Source organism: Furipterus horrens, unplaced genomic scaffold, assembly GCF_987537825.1.
Source record: "Furipterus horrens unplaced genomic scaffold, mFurHor1.1.pri manual_scaffold_3, whole genome shotgun sequence".
NCBI lineage: Eukaryota > Metazoa > Chordata > Mammalia > Chiroptera > Furipteridae > Furipterus > Furipterus horrens.
The window spans coordinates 14,296,194-14,313,941 of record NW_028327173.1 but is presented as its reverse complement, the minus strand read 5'-3'; the positions used below and the strand labels follow the sequence as shown (position 1 = coordinate 14,313,941).

The 17,748-nt window shown below is 40.5% G+C and overlaps 1 protein-coding gene across 3 annotated transcripts in view; it reads left to right on the top strand.

Annotated features, from left to right (window-relative positions):
• The window catches only part of LUZP1 (leucine zipper protein 1), an 85,362-nt gene that overhangs the window by 43,306 nt on the left and 24,308 nt on the right, over positions 1-17,748 (top strand). For all 3 annotated transcript variants that reach the window (XM_090268762.1, XM_090268761.1, XM_090268763.1), the window contains exon 2: positions 17,164-17,251. The gene's annotated coding sequence lies outside the window, so the exon portion shown is untranslated. The remainder of the gene's footprint in view (positions 1-17,163; positions 17,252-17,748) is intronic.

The window sequence follows — 17,748 nt, the reverse complement described above, 5'->3', positions numbered from 1 at the left end:
TAGGTACCTGAACTATAACAATAATCATGTTTTTCATGTACAAAAATACTTTCACATACATTATTACACTTGATCCTTAAATATTGTAGTCAAGACATATTATTATTTCTGCCCCCCAAATGAGGACACTTCTCAGAATTACTGTCATTTTACAAGGGTCGCAGAACCAGTAAATCAGAGACAAGACTGGGATTCCATTGCCCTTTGTACTGCCTAGTGTGTATGTGAGTGTGAGTACTGTTTTGTTTTTACTACTGAAGTCATTGACTTGAGACTTGTTAAGCATGACTTACTCAAAGAATGAGATAAAGAGATACAGCCGTAGCTGTGCAGGATGGAACTTGAATGGGGGAGGCATAGAGAGCCGGGCAGGGAGCACCTGACTATTTCTTCTGACTTGCGTATCCTCCCTGCCTTTTCAGATGCTGCTGGTTACACCTCTGGTGCACCTACCCACCCATTTCCCTTAGTATTTTTTTTTTTTTTGAGATTTTTATCTCTTTTTTAAAAAATGATTTTATTATTTATGTATTTTTTAGAGAAGGGAGGGAGGAAGAAAGAAAGAGAGGAAGAGAAACATCAATGTGTGAGAGAAACATCGACTGGTTGCCTCTTACATGCCCCCAACTGGGGACCTGGCCCATAGCCCAGGCATATGCCCTGACCAGGAATTGAACCAGCAACCTTCCAGTTCACAGGCTGATGCTCAGTCCACTGAGCCACACCAGCCAGGGTTCTCTTAGTATTTAAAAAAATTATTTCTGCTGGAACTGGGCAAGTTAATTCCTCAAGATTTCTTTCTCAAGGGCTCCTAGTACACTTAGAGGGGGAAAGTGAAACAAAATAAAAATATGCAGGGAATGTAAGGCTTAATCAGAATTAACATTTATAGAATATATCTTATGCCAGGCCTTGTGTGCTTAGGCACTTAATGTATATTTTCATAGAATCCTTTTATCAGCCACATCAAGTTTAGATATTATAATCTCTGTATACACTTGAACAAACTGAGATTGTGATGTTGAATCACCTAAGCTGATGTATTCCTGAATTATAGTGAGAACCAGATTCCCTGGCTTCTGAGATCATGTGCGTTTCCTGGGCAGAAAGCAGGGAGGAGAGGGAGTGTAGAATAGAGAAAAAGGGAGGTTCTCTGGAGGCCGTGAAATGGAAAGAAACGTCTTGCTAGGGGTAGAAATAACAGTGACTCCCCTAAAAATGTGCTGTGAAATTAAAATGAGATCAGAAAACGTTTTAACTCAGGCCCTTTTCAACGTACAACAATGTATTCTGTTCCAGCAGCACCAGGAGGAAGTGATATCCTGGAACCAGGGAAGAAAGTGTTTTGATGGAGAACAGCATTTGCATTAAATGTGGTTTAGAGGTTGAAGAAATGGCCACAGAATTTGGCAATACGTACAGTATTCCCTCATTTATCGCGGGTACTGTATTACGTTCTAGACCCCCTTGCCCCCCCCCCGTGATAGGTGAAAATCCGCAAAGTAGGAACCTTACATTTATTTTTGTATTTATATATATTTTAAGGCTTTATAAACCCTTCCCACACACTTATAAACTGTTCCCAGTCCCTTATTAACCTTTCTCACTCCCTTATTAACCTTTTCTACACTTATATAAACACTACTTATGTTCTTAAACATATTCTACACTCTTAAACCTGTGGAACTTTAACAACATACGTATACAGTGCTGCAAAATCCCGTGATACAGTGAGGCTGCGACAAGTGAACCGCAATATAGAGGGACTACTGTATTGAAGTCTTTGACTCTGATGGGCAGTTTTAGTAGAGTGTTGAGGGTAGAAGCCTGATTGGAGTGAACTGAGGGAATGAGAGATAAAAAAAATGAAGAGTATAGACAACTTTTTCAAGAAGTGTTGCTGTAAAGAGAAGCAGAGACATTGGGGCTGAAGTAGCTGGAAGGAGACGGGAGATCAAGAGGGAGTTTATTTCCACCTACCTCCCCCCCCCCCCCCCCCCCGTCCATCTTTTTTTAAGATGGGAAATTCTAGAATGTTGATTCTCAACTGTGGCCTCTGGATCAATGGGAAATTTTTTGGAAATGCAGAAACAATCTCAGGTCCCACCCCGAACCTACTGAATCAGAACCTGCATTTGTATGAGATCCCCAGCTGATTTGTATGCACATTCAAGTTTGAGAAGCACTGTTCTAGAGGGCGGCTTCTCAAGCTATCTGTGATGCAGGCCTAGTTTTTCCTAATCTGTCTGGGGCCTGGTACATGTGGTGCTACTACATCTGATTTGTATGTAGCTAACTCCTGCTGTAACTCACTATGTGGGTCTGCCAACACCCTTACTGCTTTAGACCCTGTGTGAGAGGTTTGCTGTTCATCTGCTTGGATGTTGTAGCAGTGCCATCTTGCTACACAAATGTCTAAATGCTGAATCTCAATTTCTGTACTTCTGATGGCTTGTGAGCCAGTGCTGGTTTGTGGCCCACACTTCAAGTAGGATGTTTGTATGCTGATGGGCATGAGTCTCTGAAGAGAAAAATGATGATATTGGAGAGTGGGGATAATTACATATGAAGATAAGAGGGAATTGGAGCCATTAGAGATAGGAAAGTTTGTAATTTACATGCCAGCAAAGACTCTTCATTCTGACAGTTATGTTGTTAAATTTGGAGTTAAGAAGTTGGTGTGAATGTTTCTTCTTGATGACAAAGTTATTAGCTGATAGGGCCTGGAGGTTTATTGTGAGAAAGATGTGAGAGTCATTTTGGACAGTAGGAAAGTGAACTAACTAGGGGAAGTGTAGCAGGATTGCTGGCAGCATCAAGGGACCTGTTTGAAATTTGTAGTGATAAATTTAAAATACTAATCAATGAAGAACGTTAAAAAAATACTTTTTATTTTATTTATTTTAGAGAAGGGGTAAGGAAGGGAGAAAGAGAGGGCAGGAAACATTGATGTGAAAGAGAAACATCTTTTGGTTGCCTTCTGCACATGCCCCGGGAGACTGGACCTGCAGCCCAGGCATGTGCCTTGACTGGGAATCAAACTGGTGACCTTTTGGTTGGGAAGATGATGCCCAACAAGCTGAGCCATACCAGCTGGGGCTCAATGAAGAGCTTTTGAAATCTTGCTCCCTGACATAGGTCATCATTTTGGCTCAAATAAACTCTTATTAAAAAAAAAAAAAAATCCAGTCAGTGTAGTTGTATTTTCTCTAGAGACACAACTTAGTTTATAACTTAGCTGCTCTGGTGTAGGCCTGGAGAGGTTGTTAGTTTGGTTTACTGAGGATTGAAGTTGTACTAGTTGAATATGAAGAAGGGGTGTTGAAGGCAAGTGAATTAAAGGTTTTTGCAAGGTTCTGATTATGAGGAAAGTGAGAACATGAAGGTGGGGACATGAATCAATAATTCCATTAAATTACCTTTTAAAAATTTTTAACATGGAGATAATATCTGTTGCACAGAGTTGTTATAAAGATTAATTCATGGCCTTGGAGAGGTGGCTCAACTGGTTGAAGCATCGTCACATACACTAAAAGGTTGTACGTTCGATCTCTGGTCACAAATGACTGGGTTGTGGGTTTGATCCCCGTTCAGGGTGCATGTGGGGAGGCAGCCGATTGATGTTTCTCTCTCTCTGATGTCAGTAGAAATATATCCTTGGATGAAGATTGAAAGAAAAAGATTAGTTCATGTGAAGCGCCTAGAATGGTGCTTGGTGCCTGGTACATGGTATGTGCCCTGTACGCACCCAGGATCATTAGTTGTTATTCTCATCATCTTTCCTGGACCACAGAACTGGCCTCCTTACTGGTCTCTTGGCATCATTCATACTACCTCTCTCTGTGTTTTGTTCATACTGAAGCCAAAGTGATCTTTTTGAAATGTACACATTTTATCCCTATTTAACAGCTAAATGACTCCTATCTGTAATTTGGCCTCTGAGGACCTGCATGGTATGGCTCTCTCCATATCTTCTCATGCGGCTAGTTGACCTCCCTTCTTCGGTCACACAGATCTATCTACTCGAGTTCCTCAAGCTCACCATGCTTCCTCTTCTATTTGGAACGTTCTCACCACCAGCGGCAGCCTTCTTAGATCTTTCTCCCAGTGGATCAGTTTCTTTTAATTGTATTTCATATAATTTATATTTAACAGTATGATCTTTCATCAATGTTTTTCTGTTGCACTATACAGCAAATGCCATTAAGACAGGTCTTTCTACTCACTGTTTTATCCTGGTGTTTAACCTCAGAGGTTGATATTTGAATGAATGAATGAATGAACGAACAAATGAACGAATAAACTACCCATCAGTCTAATGTTAGGTTTGTGATATTTGGGCTGTGGGTCAGGACTGGCTTTCTTGAGGGTAAGATTTGAGATCAGTTCCTTGGAGAGGGGATAAAATGGAGAGGAGAAAGCAAAATTAGGGACACAGACACCTAGGTGAGAATTGACTTACTGGCTTCCACTTACCAGTTATATGACTTTGAGCCTTTATTTCTTCCTCATTTATAAAGTATACACAGCATTATTTACCTGATAGGGTTACTGTGGAGATTAAATTAGGTAATAAAAGCACTTTTGGTTCCTTTCTCTCCTAAGGGTAATTACTGTGACTTGCTGTTTAATTATATTTGCCATTACCTGCTTTTAACCTTGTGGGACCATGATATCCTAGTCATAGACTTCTAGAGGTTAAAGGGAGCCAGCATTTTTTCTGATCCAGCCAGCTTTCTTAAAGCAGGTAAGTTACTCACAATTTTATTCATGGTTCTTTTGCTAAACCGCACAAACACAGGCCAGTCTCAATTATAGACTACTTATTAGAGAAAAGAAACAGCAGAGCCAGGTGGCGGTCCTTGAGGGCATGCTTTTAAATAGATACCTAATTGCAAGCTAGTCTTATCAATTGTTTGTTAATAGTGCTTCCAAAGTGCTTGAAAGTTCTTAAATCCTTTCTTTCCAATTCCACTCTTGCTTATGCTTACTCTTTGTTCTTTGTTAGTAAGTTTTCTTTAGTAAGGTGAAAAAAACCCTGAAGCTTAGAGATGGGATTACTGGATTCTAGTTCTATCTCTATTTCTAGTTTTCTAAAAGGATCACAGGTCTCTTAGTCTGTTTGTTCATCTGTCATATGGCTGGGGAGGGGAGGGGCAGGGAGGATAAGAGTATTTGCCTTTTCATCCCAAGAGTTACATGGATAAAAAAAGTTATCCTGGGGCCCAGGTAGCTCAGTTGGTTGGAGCATTGTCCTGATATGATACAGCAAGGTTGCAAGTTCTATCCCCGGTCAGGGCACATACAAGAGTCAACCAATGAAAATGAATGTATAAACAAGTGGAATAACAACTCTGTTTCTCTCTCTCTCTCTCCCTTATAGTTCCTTGAACAAAATAAAGCTTTAAAAAATGTTATTCTGGGAAAATTAAAAACAGAAAAACATTATTTTAGCAGTCCTACATCATAGGTACTGAAATTGCTGTTAATATAATTTTAAAATTACTAATACTTTTAAATTAATTTATTGTTTAAGAAATTTGAATAGTTGTGTAACCAAGAGGTATTCTTTTTTAAAAAAAATAATTTTATTTATTTGTTTATTTATTTTATTTTTAGAGAGAGGGGAAAGGAGAAAGAGAGGGAGAGAAATATCACTGTGTGGTTGCCTCTCACTCGCGCCCCCAACTGGGGACCTGACGTGCAACCTAGTCATGTGCCCTGACTGGGAATCGACTAAGAGGTATTCTAATGAATCAAATGTATTGTGTTCTTGTCTGCCCTTTGAGATCTATTATTTATAGTTTCTTTAAGGGCAGATGGAGATAACATGGATAAAGATGTCATACATATTGTTTTTAAAATAATTTTTTATTTTCAAATACAGTTGATGGTACAATATTATATTTATATAACTTATGAAGTGATCACTCTGATAAAACTAGTACCCATCTGACACCATACATAGTTACTACAATATTATTGACTATATTTCCTATGCTGTACTTTACATTCTCGTGACTATTTCATAACTACCAACTTTGTACTTCTTTTTTAAAAAAGATTTTATTTATTTATTTTTAGAGAGAGAGGAAGGGAAGGAGAAAGAGAGGTAGAGAAACATCAATTGGTTACCTCTCACATGCACCCTGACTGGGGACTGCACTCACAGCCTATGCAATGTGCCCTGACTGGAAATTCAACTGGTGACCTTTCACTTTGTGGGATGACACCCAACTGAGCCACACCAGTCAGGGCCAATTTGTACTTCTTAATCCCTTCACATTTTCCACTCATTCCCCCAAACTCTCTCCCCTCTGGCAACCATCAAAACGTTCTTTTATATTCTGCTTTTTGTTTATTTTGTGTTTTTAGATTCCACATATAAGTGAAATCATATGGTATCTGTCTGACATATTTCACTTAGTACAGTACCCTCTAGGTCCATCCATGTTGTTGCAGATGGCAAGCTTTCATTCTTCTTAATGGCTGAGTGATATTTCATTGTATATATGCACTACTTCTTTATCCATTCATCTGTAAGTGGAAACTTAAGTTGCTTCAGTATCTTGGCTATTGTAAATAATGCTGCATTGAATATCTGGATGGGTGTCTGTGTGGGTTTCTTTGGATAAATACTCAGAAATGGAATTGCTGGATCCTTCTTTATCTCCTGTTATGGACTTTGTTTTAAAGTCTGTTTTGTCTGGTATAAGTACTACTACCCCAGCTTTTTTGTTTGTTTGTTTCCATTTTCATGAAGTATCTGCTCCCGTTCCTTTACTTGCAGCCTGTGTATGCCTTTCAGTCTGAAGGGGGTCTCTTGTAGAGAGCACATATAAGGGTCTTGTTTTCTTATCCATTCAGCCACGTTTGTCTGTTGACTGGAATATTTAATGCATCTGCATTTAAAGTAATCATTGATCAGTATGTGTTTATTGCCATTTTATTATTCATATTTATTTATTTATTTTTCCTTCTTTATAAAGACAACCCTGTAACATTTCATATAATACTGGTGTGGTGGTAATGAACTCCTTTAGCTTTGTCTTGTCTGGGAAGCTCGTTTCTGTTCTTCAATTCTAAATTAAAGCTTGGCTGAGCAGAGTATTTTTGGTTGTAGGTCCTTGCTTTACATCACTTTGAATATTCCTTGCCAATCCCTTCTGCTCTGCAAAGTTTCTGTTGAGAAATCAGCTGACAGTCTTATGGGAGTCCCATTCTAGATAACTAACCACTTTTCTCTTGCTGCTTTTAAGATTCTCTCTTTGTCTTTAACCTTTGCCATTTTATTTATGATGTGTCTTGGTGTGGATCTCTTTGGGTAAATATTGTTTGGGTGGGGTGGGGTCTCAGAGAATCACGAGGGCTGGGCGAACAGTGTTAGCCAGGTTGATGAAGACTCAAATGTGATCCCTGCCTGCTGGCTCTGTGGAGGGAGGGACAATGGAACAATGACTTCTGCTAGCTCTTCTCTCTGGGAGAAAGATGCCCCTCCAACCCTTGTCCCAAAGTCAGACAATTCAGTCCCTTTGGAGAGTGAGTGAGTCTGAGTAAGTCTGAGTACAGGCCCTTTAAGAGGAACACCTGGGACTCCAGAAGCCCTCTGTCTCACTCAGCCACAATCTCCGCTGGTTTTCACAGCCAGAAGTTAAAGGGACTTCTCTTCCTGGCACTGGAACCCTTGGCTGGGGAGCCTGGTCTGGGACTGGGATCCCTCATTCTTCAGGGAATACCTCTGGAGCTGCAGCCCAGATATCCCTCCCAATTTTAACCACTGCATGTGGGTGTGGGACCAACCTGTTCTGTGTCTCTGCCCCTCCTACAAGTCTGGATGTGGCATCTTCTGTATATCTTCCGTTATAGGACTTTGGTTCAGCTAGATTTCAGGCAGTTCTCAATGATGGTGATTTTGTAAATAGTTTAGTTGTAATTTCTTTTTTTTTAGGCTTAGTGATTTTATTTTATTTTTTTAAGTATATTATATTGATCATGTTGTTACAGTAGTTCCATTTTTTTCCCCTTTGCTCCCCTCTCCCCAGTACCCCACTTCCCTCCAGGAATCCCACCCCTCTTAGTTCATGTCCGTGGGTCGTGCATATCAGTTCTTTGGCTTCACCCTTTCCTATATTATTCTTAACTTCACCCTGTCTATTTTGTACCAACCAATTATGCTTCTTGATTCTTGTACCATTTCCCCATTTCTCTCCCTTCCCCCTCCCAGCTGATAACCCTCCAAATGATCCCCATACCTATGGTTCTGTTCCTATTCTGGTTTGCTTAGTTGGATTTCGTTTTTATTTTTTAGATTCAGTTGTTGATAGTTGTGAGTTTGTTGTCATTTTAGTGTTCATAGTTTTGATTTTTTTCTTAAGTAAGTCCCTTTGACATTTCATATAATAATGGCTTGGTGATGATGAACTCCTTTAGCTTTACCTTGTCTGGTAAGCACTTCATCTGCCCTTCCATTCTACATGATAGCTTTGCTGGATGGAGTAATCTTGGTTGTAGGTCCTTGCTTTTCATCAGTTTGAATACTTCTTGCCAGTCCCTTCTTGCCTGCCAAGTGTCTTTTAAGAAATCAGCTGATAGTCTTATAGGCACCCCTTTGTAGGCAACTCTCTGCTTCTCTCTTGAGGCTTCTAGAATTCTCTGTCTTTCACCTTTGGCATTTTAGTCATATGTCTTGGTGTGGTCTCCTCTGGGTCCAGCTCACCTGGGACTCTTCATGCTTCCTGGACTTGTATGTCTATTTCCTTCGCCAGATTTGGGAAGTTTTCCTCCATTATTTTTACACATAAGTTTTCAATTTCTTGCTCTTCCTCTTCTCCTTCTGGCACCCCCATGATTCAGATGTTGGCATGTTTAAAGTAGTCCCAGAGGTTCCTAAGCCTCTCCTCATTTTTTTCAATTCTTGTTTCCTCCTTCTGTACTGGTTGACTGTTTTTTCTTCCTTATGTTCCAGATCATTGATTTGAACCCAAGTTTCCTTCCTTCACCATTGGTTTTGTGTGGATTTTCCTTAATTTCACTTAGCATAGCCTTCACTTCTTGTTTTATGCATTTGCCTTACTCAGGCATATCTGTCAAATCTGTGAGCATCTTTATCACCAGTGTTTGGAATTCTGCGTCTGTTAGGTTGGCCATCTCCTCATCACTTAGTTCTCCCCTGGAACCTTGATCTGTTCCTTCTTTTGGGCCATACTTCTCTGTCTCCTCATCTTGACAGGCTCCTGTGATTGTTTGCCTCTGTGTCTTAGGTAGAGCTGTTGCTCCTGTTACATTGTAAGGGACAGAACTTTAGGGATTCATCAGTATAGGGAGACCCATTTCACCACATTGTGGCACTTTGTGTTGGGGAGGGGTCTGAGAGGGAACAATGCCGCTTGCCCAGCACTCGCCCCTTTTCTAGGCACTTCTCCGACTTCAGTATGGGACTGGTGCCTCTCTAGCTGTTGCTGTGGCTGTCGTTCCCAGAGGGTCTGTCTAGTTGTAATTTTGATGTGGCCGTGTTTACATACTCTGCTGTCTTGACTGGAAACTCAAGATGTCATATATATTGTTATTGGAAAGGACATTAAATACCATTTAATCTGACTTTTTGTTTCATATGATGAAACTGAGGCCCAGGGAATATTAAAAAAAGACTTTTCCTGAGGTCTGACAGTATGTTGTGACAGAACTTCCAGTTTGAGGTTTTTTATTACACTTGGAGGGCACCTTTTCTTTTTCTGTTTCCCACTTGAGTCAGGAAAGAGCACTTGCTTGGATTCTCTTCCCTTGTGGGCAGGTGGGGTGGGAAGTGGAAGATGAGAAAAAAGGCAGGGCTTATAGAAATTGACATGTCTTCTGCAGCTTATATTTCTTCCTCCACTTTTACTTAGAGTGTTCTGAACTCCAACATGAAGCTGGTCAGTGATGGTATTCAGATTAGCTGCTTTTACAAACCTAGGTGACACAGGCTTGGTTCTCACCATCCTGCTGGTGCTCTTCAGCCCCACACCCACTGCGCCGATTGATTGGTCCCAGCCCACAACTGTTTCCTGCTTCTCCTCAATATATACAATAGGGCATTAGATTTGATTTCTAGGACTTTGGATATTATGGTTATTTCAGATTTCTTTTTTCATCCTACCCTCTCATTTTCCACCTTTACACTTTCTTATTGCTTGTATCTGGGTGACCTCAAGAGGTTAATTAGGTGATGAGGGGTGGCCAGTCCAACAGAATTGTAGGCAGTGATTTCTCCGTGATCCCCAGGCATCCTGGTTCTCTCTGAGGTCAGTTCTTCTGATAACAGAAAGTTGTCATTGTATACACTCAGCTGAAGGGCCTGAGGGGGCTGGTTCTAGAAACTGCAGATGACCCAAAGTTATTTCAGTTTCAGTAAGTTCTGTTGATCTATCTTTAAGATTCATTGACTTTTTTTTTTTTTTCTTTCTTCTATCTACTCCATTCTGTTATTAAGCTCATTCAGGGAATTGAAAAAAAGTTTAGATACAGTATTCCCTTACTTATTGCGGATATTATGTTCTAGACTCCCCCCCACCCCCCCACCCCCGCAATAGGTGAAAATCCGCGAAGTAGGAACCTTACATTTATTTTCGTATTTATATATATTTTAAGGCATTATAAACCCTTCCCACACACTTATAAACCGTTCCCAGTCCCTTATTAACCTTTGCCACTCCCTTATTAACCTTTTCCACACTTTTATAAACACTACTTATGTTCTTAAACATATTCTACACTCTTAAACCTGTGGAACATTAACAACATATGTATGTAGTACTGCAGAATCCCGCGATACAGCGAAAAATCTGCGATAAATAATTAAATATAATATTTTTAAAAATCCTGCAATACAGTGAGGCCGCAATAAGTGAACTGCGATATAGAGAGGGACTACTGTACTGCTTTTCTGTTCTAAAACTGCTACTTTGGAAATATACACTTGAAACCTATATAATATTACTAACCAGTGTCACCCAGATAAATTTATTTATTTATTAAAAAAATTTTTTAAATTTATTTTTAGAGAAAGGGAAAGGAAGAGAAACATCAGTGTGTGAGAGAAACATGGATCGGTTGCCTCTCACACGCCCCCACTGGGAACCTGGCCCACAACCCAGGCACGTGCCCTGACTGGGAATCGAACCAACGACCCTACAGTTCACAAGCGGACACTCAATCCCCTGAGTCACACCAGCCAGGGCCCAATAAATTTAATAAAAAAGAAAACTATAAAATTGCCATTAATAAAAAGTCAATGTCAATTTCCCTTCTTAATTATATAGCTGCTTTAATACCCTTATCTGATAATTCCATCATCTGCGTCATCTCGTAATTGCCCTCTCCTGATTGTCTTTTCCCTTGGAAAGGGGTTTAATCTCTAGTTCTTTATATAATTTGAGTTCTATCCTGAACATAAGTGAATGCGAATGTTATGTTGTGGAGACTGGTTTCTGTCGATGTTTTCATTTTAGTAGGCAGTGAACTTGGTTAAAACAGCAAACTGTCTTACCTGTGGTAGGTGGCTGTTCAAATCTCAGTCTAGTTCTTTTGTCGTTTGCTAAGGTCCTTGGATTCTGCCCTGTGCATACATGGTTCAGGCATCAGCTAGAGATTTGAGCAGAGTTTACACACAGAACCTGCGACTCTCCTGTGGCTCTCTGTTACTAGCTGTGGCTGCTCTGGGCTTGGTCTTTGGTTCCTGTTGACAGGAAGCCTCAAGGTTTTTGTTTTTTTTTTTAATTTTTAATTACTTAATTTATTTTCATTGGAACTACAGCTGGACAACCCTCAGATCAAAGCTGTAAATATGGGAAGTTTATCTCATGCTAGTTTCTTCTTCCAGTTTTCAATTTCTCTCCCATATCTACCAGCCTTTGTTCACTTAAGATAGTTTAAAATTTTTTATCCAGAGTTTATAGTTGTTATCTGTAGGAAGATTATACTGGAAGCAGAATTACCTACTAGCATTTTTATCTATTATCAAACTGTTTTGGGGAAAAAAGTAATACACATTTAAGAGAGTTTTAATCTTTAGCAGTCAAATGAGGGATGGACTCATGTATATTTTTTAATTTTATTTTTTAATTTAGGAAAACGGGGAGGGAAGGAGAAGGAGAGGGAGAGAAATATCCATGTGAGAGAGAAACATTGACCAGCCACCCCTTGCCTGCGCCCCCACTGGGGATCAAACCCACAATCCAGGCACGTGCCCCAATTGGGAATCGAACTGGTAACTACTCAGTTTGTGGGATGATGCCCAACCAACTGAGCCATTGGTCTGGGCTCTATTTTTAAAAAAAAATATTAGCTGCCTTTCTTTTTATTTAATCCTCACTGGAGGAAATGTTTACTGATTTTAGAGAGAGAGGAATGGGAGGGGGGAGAGAGAAACATTGATTGGTTGCCTCACATACGTGCCCTGAACAGGGATCAAACCCGTAACCTAGGTATATGCTCTGACCAGGGATCGAACCTGCAACCTTTTGGTGAGTGGGATGACGCTGTAACCAACTGAGTCTGCTGGCCAGGGCTGGACTGATGGATTTCTTCAGTGTGGCTTGTTAATTATCTCAGGTGGACTCAACCATATTCACTTTAACTTACTTTGCAACTTTGGGCAAGTAAGTCTGTTTTCCTCTCTGGGATTCACTTTCTCCTCGGGGAAAATGAGGCAATTGGACTTACCATAATGTGTATGGGTCCTTTCATCTTTGCTCCTTCACAGACACATGCACACCACTATCACCACCAACGGTAACAAGAAGCACAGAAAAGATGCCTGAGGGAAATGATGTGGGTGGATCTGTCTGGGTGGAAGTCTCTGAAGGGGCAGCACACACACACAAAAGAATGTTTACAGTCATCCTCTTGTTTCTGGGGACAGAAGGCTAAGTACGCTGAGGGTGCAGGACGGAAAAGACATTCAGAAGCAAAGGAAAGAAATCACATGCCATTTGTTGCTTGCTTCCACCCCTGAGAAATAGGAGAGAATGTAGACAGTTAAAAACAAATCAGGATCATCCGGAGTCTGTCTGGCTTTTGGCAGTGCATTCTGTCCTGTTTGAAGAAAATAGCCCCCCTAGGCCTTAGGAATATGCTAGCGAATTTGGCAGGAGGTGTGGGGGGGGCAGTAGCTGTCAGTAGGGGTGCTGCTTTCACTGTTAGGGCTGCAGAGCCTTTAGTGGAGATAAGTCAGGTTTATGTGTCCACTTACAGTTCAGAATTTGTATGTGGGAGAAGTTCTAGTCTGTGCAGAGCACTCTGTGTGTGTGTGTGTGTGTGTGTGTGTGTGTGTGTGTGTGTGGTCGGTGGGAGGGGCAAAGAGATAGATGATGGGTGAGGGCAGGACAGAAGACCTGTGGGCCAGTTCTGAAGCTGATTGAATAGCAATCACACTCATTCTACTTAGACTAAGTCTTTTTAAAAATGTGTGTGTGGGGGAGAGAGAGCTAAAGCTTCTTCCACACTCACCCCGGCCATCCGTTGGGTGCTGCCTCTGGTGTAGATCCTTTTTTCTATCTTTTTTTCCCCTGTTTTCATTGTTTATCAATAATTCTTTTCTGTTCATGTCTTCCTGTCTTGAGGCTTCAGGCTCTTATCTTTTTAAAAAAGCCATTAAAAATCTTTCATTTTATTATTTCTCCATCTTAATTCTAGTCTTCTAGGTCTCTGGAGGTGTAGGGATAGAGTCTGTTCTGTGCATGTCATGGTATTGGTGGTGGAGGTGTGGAGATCAGATTAAAGGGACCAGCAGCCTTGGTAGGAAGTCAGAAAGTGGTCTTCAGGCTGTGGAAGGGAGGGATAAGCAGTTGTGATGAAATGAGAGGAGGATAGTTTGAGTAAGAACATGTACAAAAGCTTCAGTTTTATTACTAGCTTAGTTAGCTGTTTTACCATTCTTCCTCAAAACTAGGATAGACAGAATTTTTAACAAATATTTAAAAAATTTTATTTATGGAGAGAGGAGAAGGGAGAAAGAAAGAGGGAGAGAAACATTGATGTGTGAGAGAAACATCAATCGGTTCCCTCTTGCACGCCCCCAACTGGGAATCTGGCCTGCAACCCAGGCCTGTGCCCTGACGGAATTGAATTGGTGTCCTTTCAGTTTGCAGGCTGGTGCTCAGTCCATTGAGCCACACCAGCCAGGGCAGGGTAGACAGACTTTTTAAAAAATACTGAACCATTGGTATTTTTTTATTTTATTAAATTTATTGCGGTGGTCCTTGCAGGGTGGCTCAGTTAGTTGAGCATAGTCCTGTAAACCAAAAGGTTGTGGGTTCGGTCCCTGGTCAGGGCACATGCCTAGGTTGTGGGTTGAGTCCCTGACCGGGGCACCTTCAAGAGACCACCGATCGATGTTGCTCTCTCAGATTGATGTTCCTCTCTCCTCTCTCCCCGCCCCTGCCTCCTTCCCTCTCTCTAAAATCAAGGAGCGTGTTCTCGAGTGAGGATATAAAAACAATGGGACCACATAGGTTTACTGGGGCCACATAGGTTTCAAGTGTACATTTCTCTGGTACATGATCTGTGTATTGCATTGTGTGCCCACCACCCGAAGTCAAATCATCTTCCATCACTACGTATTTGACCCCTTTAACCTTCTACTACACCTCTGACCCCTTTCCTTCTAGTAACCACCATACTGTTGCTTGTCTGTATCGGTGAATTTCAGTTTTATAGCCCACATATGCGTGAAATCATACGATTCTTAGCTTGTTCTGACTGACTTATTTCACTGAGCATAATATTCTCAAGGTCCATCTATTGTTGCTGCCAATGGTAGTATTCTTTCCTTATGGTTGAACAGTGTTCCATAGTATATATGTACCATGTCTTCTTTATCCAATCTTCTGTCCAAGGACACTTTGTCTCTGTGTCTTAGCCACTGTGAATCATGCTGCAGTGAGCATAGGGTTTCATAAATCTTTGCAAGTGTTTTTGGATAGATACCCAGAAGAAGGATTGCTGGGTCATATGCTAATTCTATTTTTAGTTTTTTGAGGAACCTACATACTTTTTTCCATAGTGGCTGTACCAGTTTACATTCCCACCAACAGTGAATGAGGGTTCCTTTTTCTGCACAACCTCTCCAAATCTTGTTATTACCCGTCTTGTTGATAACAGTTGTTCTAGCAGTTGTGAAGTGGTATCTCATTGTAGTTTTGATTTGTATTTCTCTAATAGGTAGTGAAGTTGAACATCTTTTCATATATCTGATGGTGATTTGTATGTCTTCTTGGGCAAGGTGTCTGTTCAGGTCCTCTGCCCATTTTTTAATTGGATCATTTATTGTTGAGTTGTATGAGTTCTTTTAAAAATTTTACTCATTCACCTGGCTGCTGTGGCTCAGTGGATTGAGCGTTGGCCTGTGAACCAAGTGTCGCTGGTTCGATTCCCAGTCAGGGCACATGACGAGGTTGCACATCAGGTCCCCAGTGGGAGCGCGAGTGAGAAGCAACCACACAGTGATGTTTCTCTCCCTCTCTTTCTCCTTTCTCCTCTCTCTAAAAATAAAATAAACAAACAAATAAGTAAATAAATTATAAAAAAAATTTTTACTCATTCATTTATTCATTTATAGAGAAAGGGAAAGAGAGGGAGAGAAACAGTGATGTGCCAGAGAAACATCAATCTGTTGCCTCTCACATGCCCCCAAACCATGGGCTGCAACCCAGGCGTATACTCTGAATGGGAATCAAACCAGCGACTGTTCAGTTTGTGGGCTGTCTCTCAACCCACTGAGCCACACCAGCCAGGGCTTTTATGAGTTCCTTATAGGTTTTGGATATGAACCCCTTGTTGGAGCTCTTGTTTGTAAATATCATCTCCCATTCTATTGGTTGCCTTTGTGTTTTGGTGTCTGTTTCTTTTGCTGTGTAGAAGCTTTTTAGTTTGATATAGTCCCATTCATTTATTTTTGTCTTTACTTCTCTTGCCTTTGGGGTCAAATTTATAAAAAATTCTCTATGACCAAGGTTCATAAGTTTAGTTACCTATGTTGTCTTCTAGGTACTTCATTGTTTCAGATCTTATATTTAGGTCTTTGATCCATTTTGAATTAATTTTTGTATAAGGGGACAAACTGTAATCTAGTTTCATTCTTTTGCACATGGGTTTCCAATTCTCAAGCACTGTTTACTGAAGAGGCTTTCTTTTCTCCATTGTGTGTTTTTGGCTCCTTTGTCAAAAATTAGTTGCCCCCATATACCTACCTGTGGTTTTATTTCTGGGCTCTCAGTTCTGTTCCATTGTAGACAGAAATTTTACTCAGATATTCCACCTTCAGCAACTTATTTTAGGGGTAAGGTTAAATGGGTTATTAGGCTCTTCAGCTCTCTTGTAGAAAGATGGCTCATTATAAAACTGAAGGGTGTTTGCAGACAAAGAAGCTCTATTTTTAGTTTTACTCAGTACTGGGTTATTCAGGGTCCTTTTGAGGACCCAGTCCAGAAACAGCCCAATGAAAGTCAAGGTGGTGAAGTGGCTTTTCAGGTCAGAAGGACTTGAGTTTAAATCTAGACAGCCACTTATTAGCAAGCTGTAAGACCTTGGACAAGTTACTTGACTTCTTGAAATTTAGATTCTTTATCTGTAAGGGGGCAGCATTATTGTGTTAATTGGCTTATAAAACATATAAAATATTGTGTGGTTTGTGGTAGATATCTAACTGATGTTTGTTTTTTCTTACCCACCTTCCAGAACATCTTATTTTTAGTAAAATCCTGGCTTTAGTTTTAAGCAGCTGTGTGACTCACCCTTTCCAAGCTTCAGTTTCTTTCTTAAAATGAGGGTATTTACCTAGTTGATTTCTGAGATCCTTCCCAGCTGTAAGATGTCATACGAATTTTTAGGCTGTTGAAGAATGTATAGGTCTATTAATTTCAGGGAAGACATTGTAGTCTACACTGGGACTGTGTTATCTGAGAGGAAAGGGGAGGTCTCTTGGAGCCAAACTCCCCTCTCCCCTGGGAAGGAGATAGCCAGCTTCCTTCTGAGTAAGCAGCATCTGGCCTCAGGTTCTGCCTTGTCTCTTCAGACAGTACACTGTCCCTGATGGTCTTTGGGACAGGGCTTTGGTTCAGCTCTCTCTCAGTCTTGGTGCAATTCATGTTTTACCTATCTCTTCCTTCCTTTTTATATTCTGTCCAGGTCGAGAGGCAACTGGCATTGAAAGATAGTGAGAACCAATCGGGGGAGCAGCGAGAAGCAGTGACTGAAAGCTTAAATTACCTAAATGGTAAGTACATTGTGCAGGAAACCTGGCCACGCTGGTAGAATTGGGTAGTTTATGAAGTCTGTAATTTTTCCACCATTATGAGAGAAGGAGGAAAGTTAGTATGTTTATGACCATCACGAACCATATACTATGCTCAGTACTTCACATGATTTCTCATTTAATCAACCATCCAATCTAACGAAGGAAAATTCTTGCATGAACTTGACAACCTTTAAGAGGCCTAGCTACCATTTATTGAGTACTTACTATGTGCCAGACCCAGTCCTTTATGACATACATTATCTCCCTATGAGGTAAGTGCTGTTATTATCACCATGAGGAAATGAGTTTAGAGAGGTTATATAACTTTCCCAAATTCACATAGGTAATAAATGGGAGGACTTGATTTCAAACCTGGGTTATTTTCATTGTACTTTCACATCTCTTGAGAAAAGTTAATTTTTGGTTGAGGCAGTGACTGACTTAACCTTTAAAAAGTAAAGCAAAAAAAAATTTTT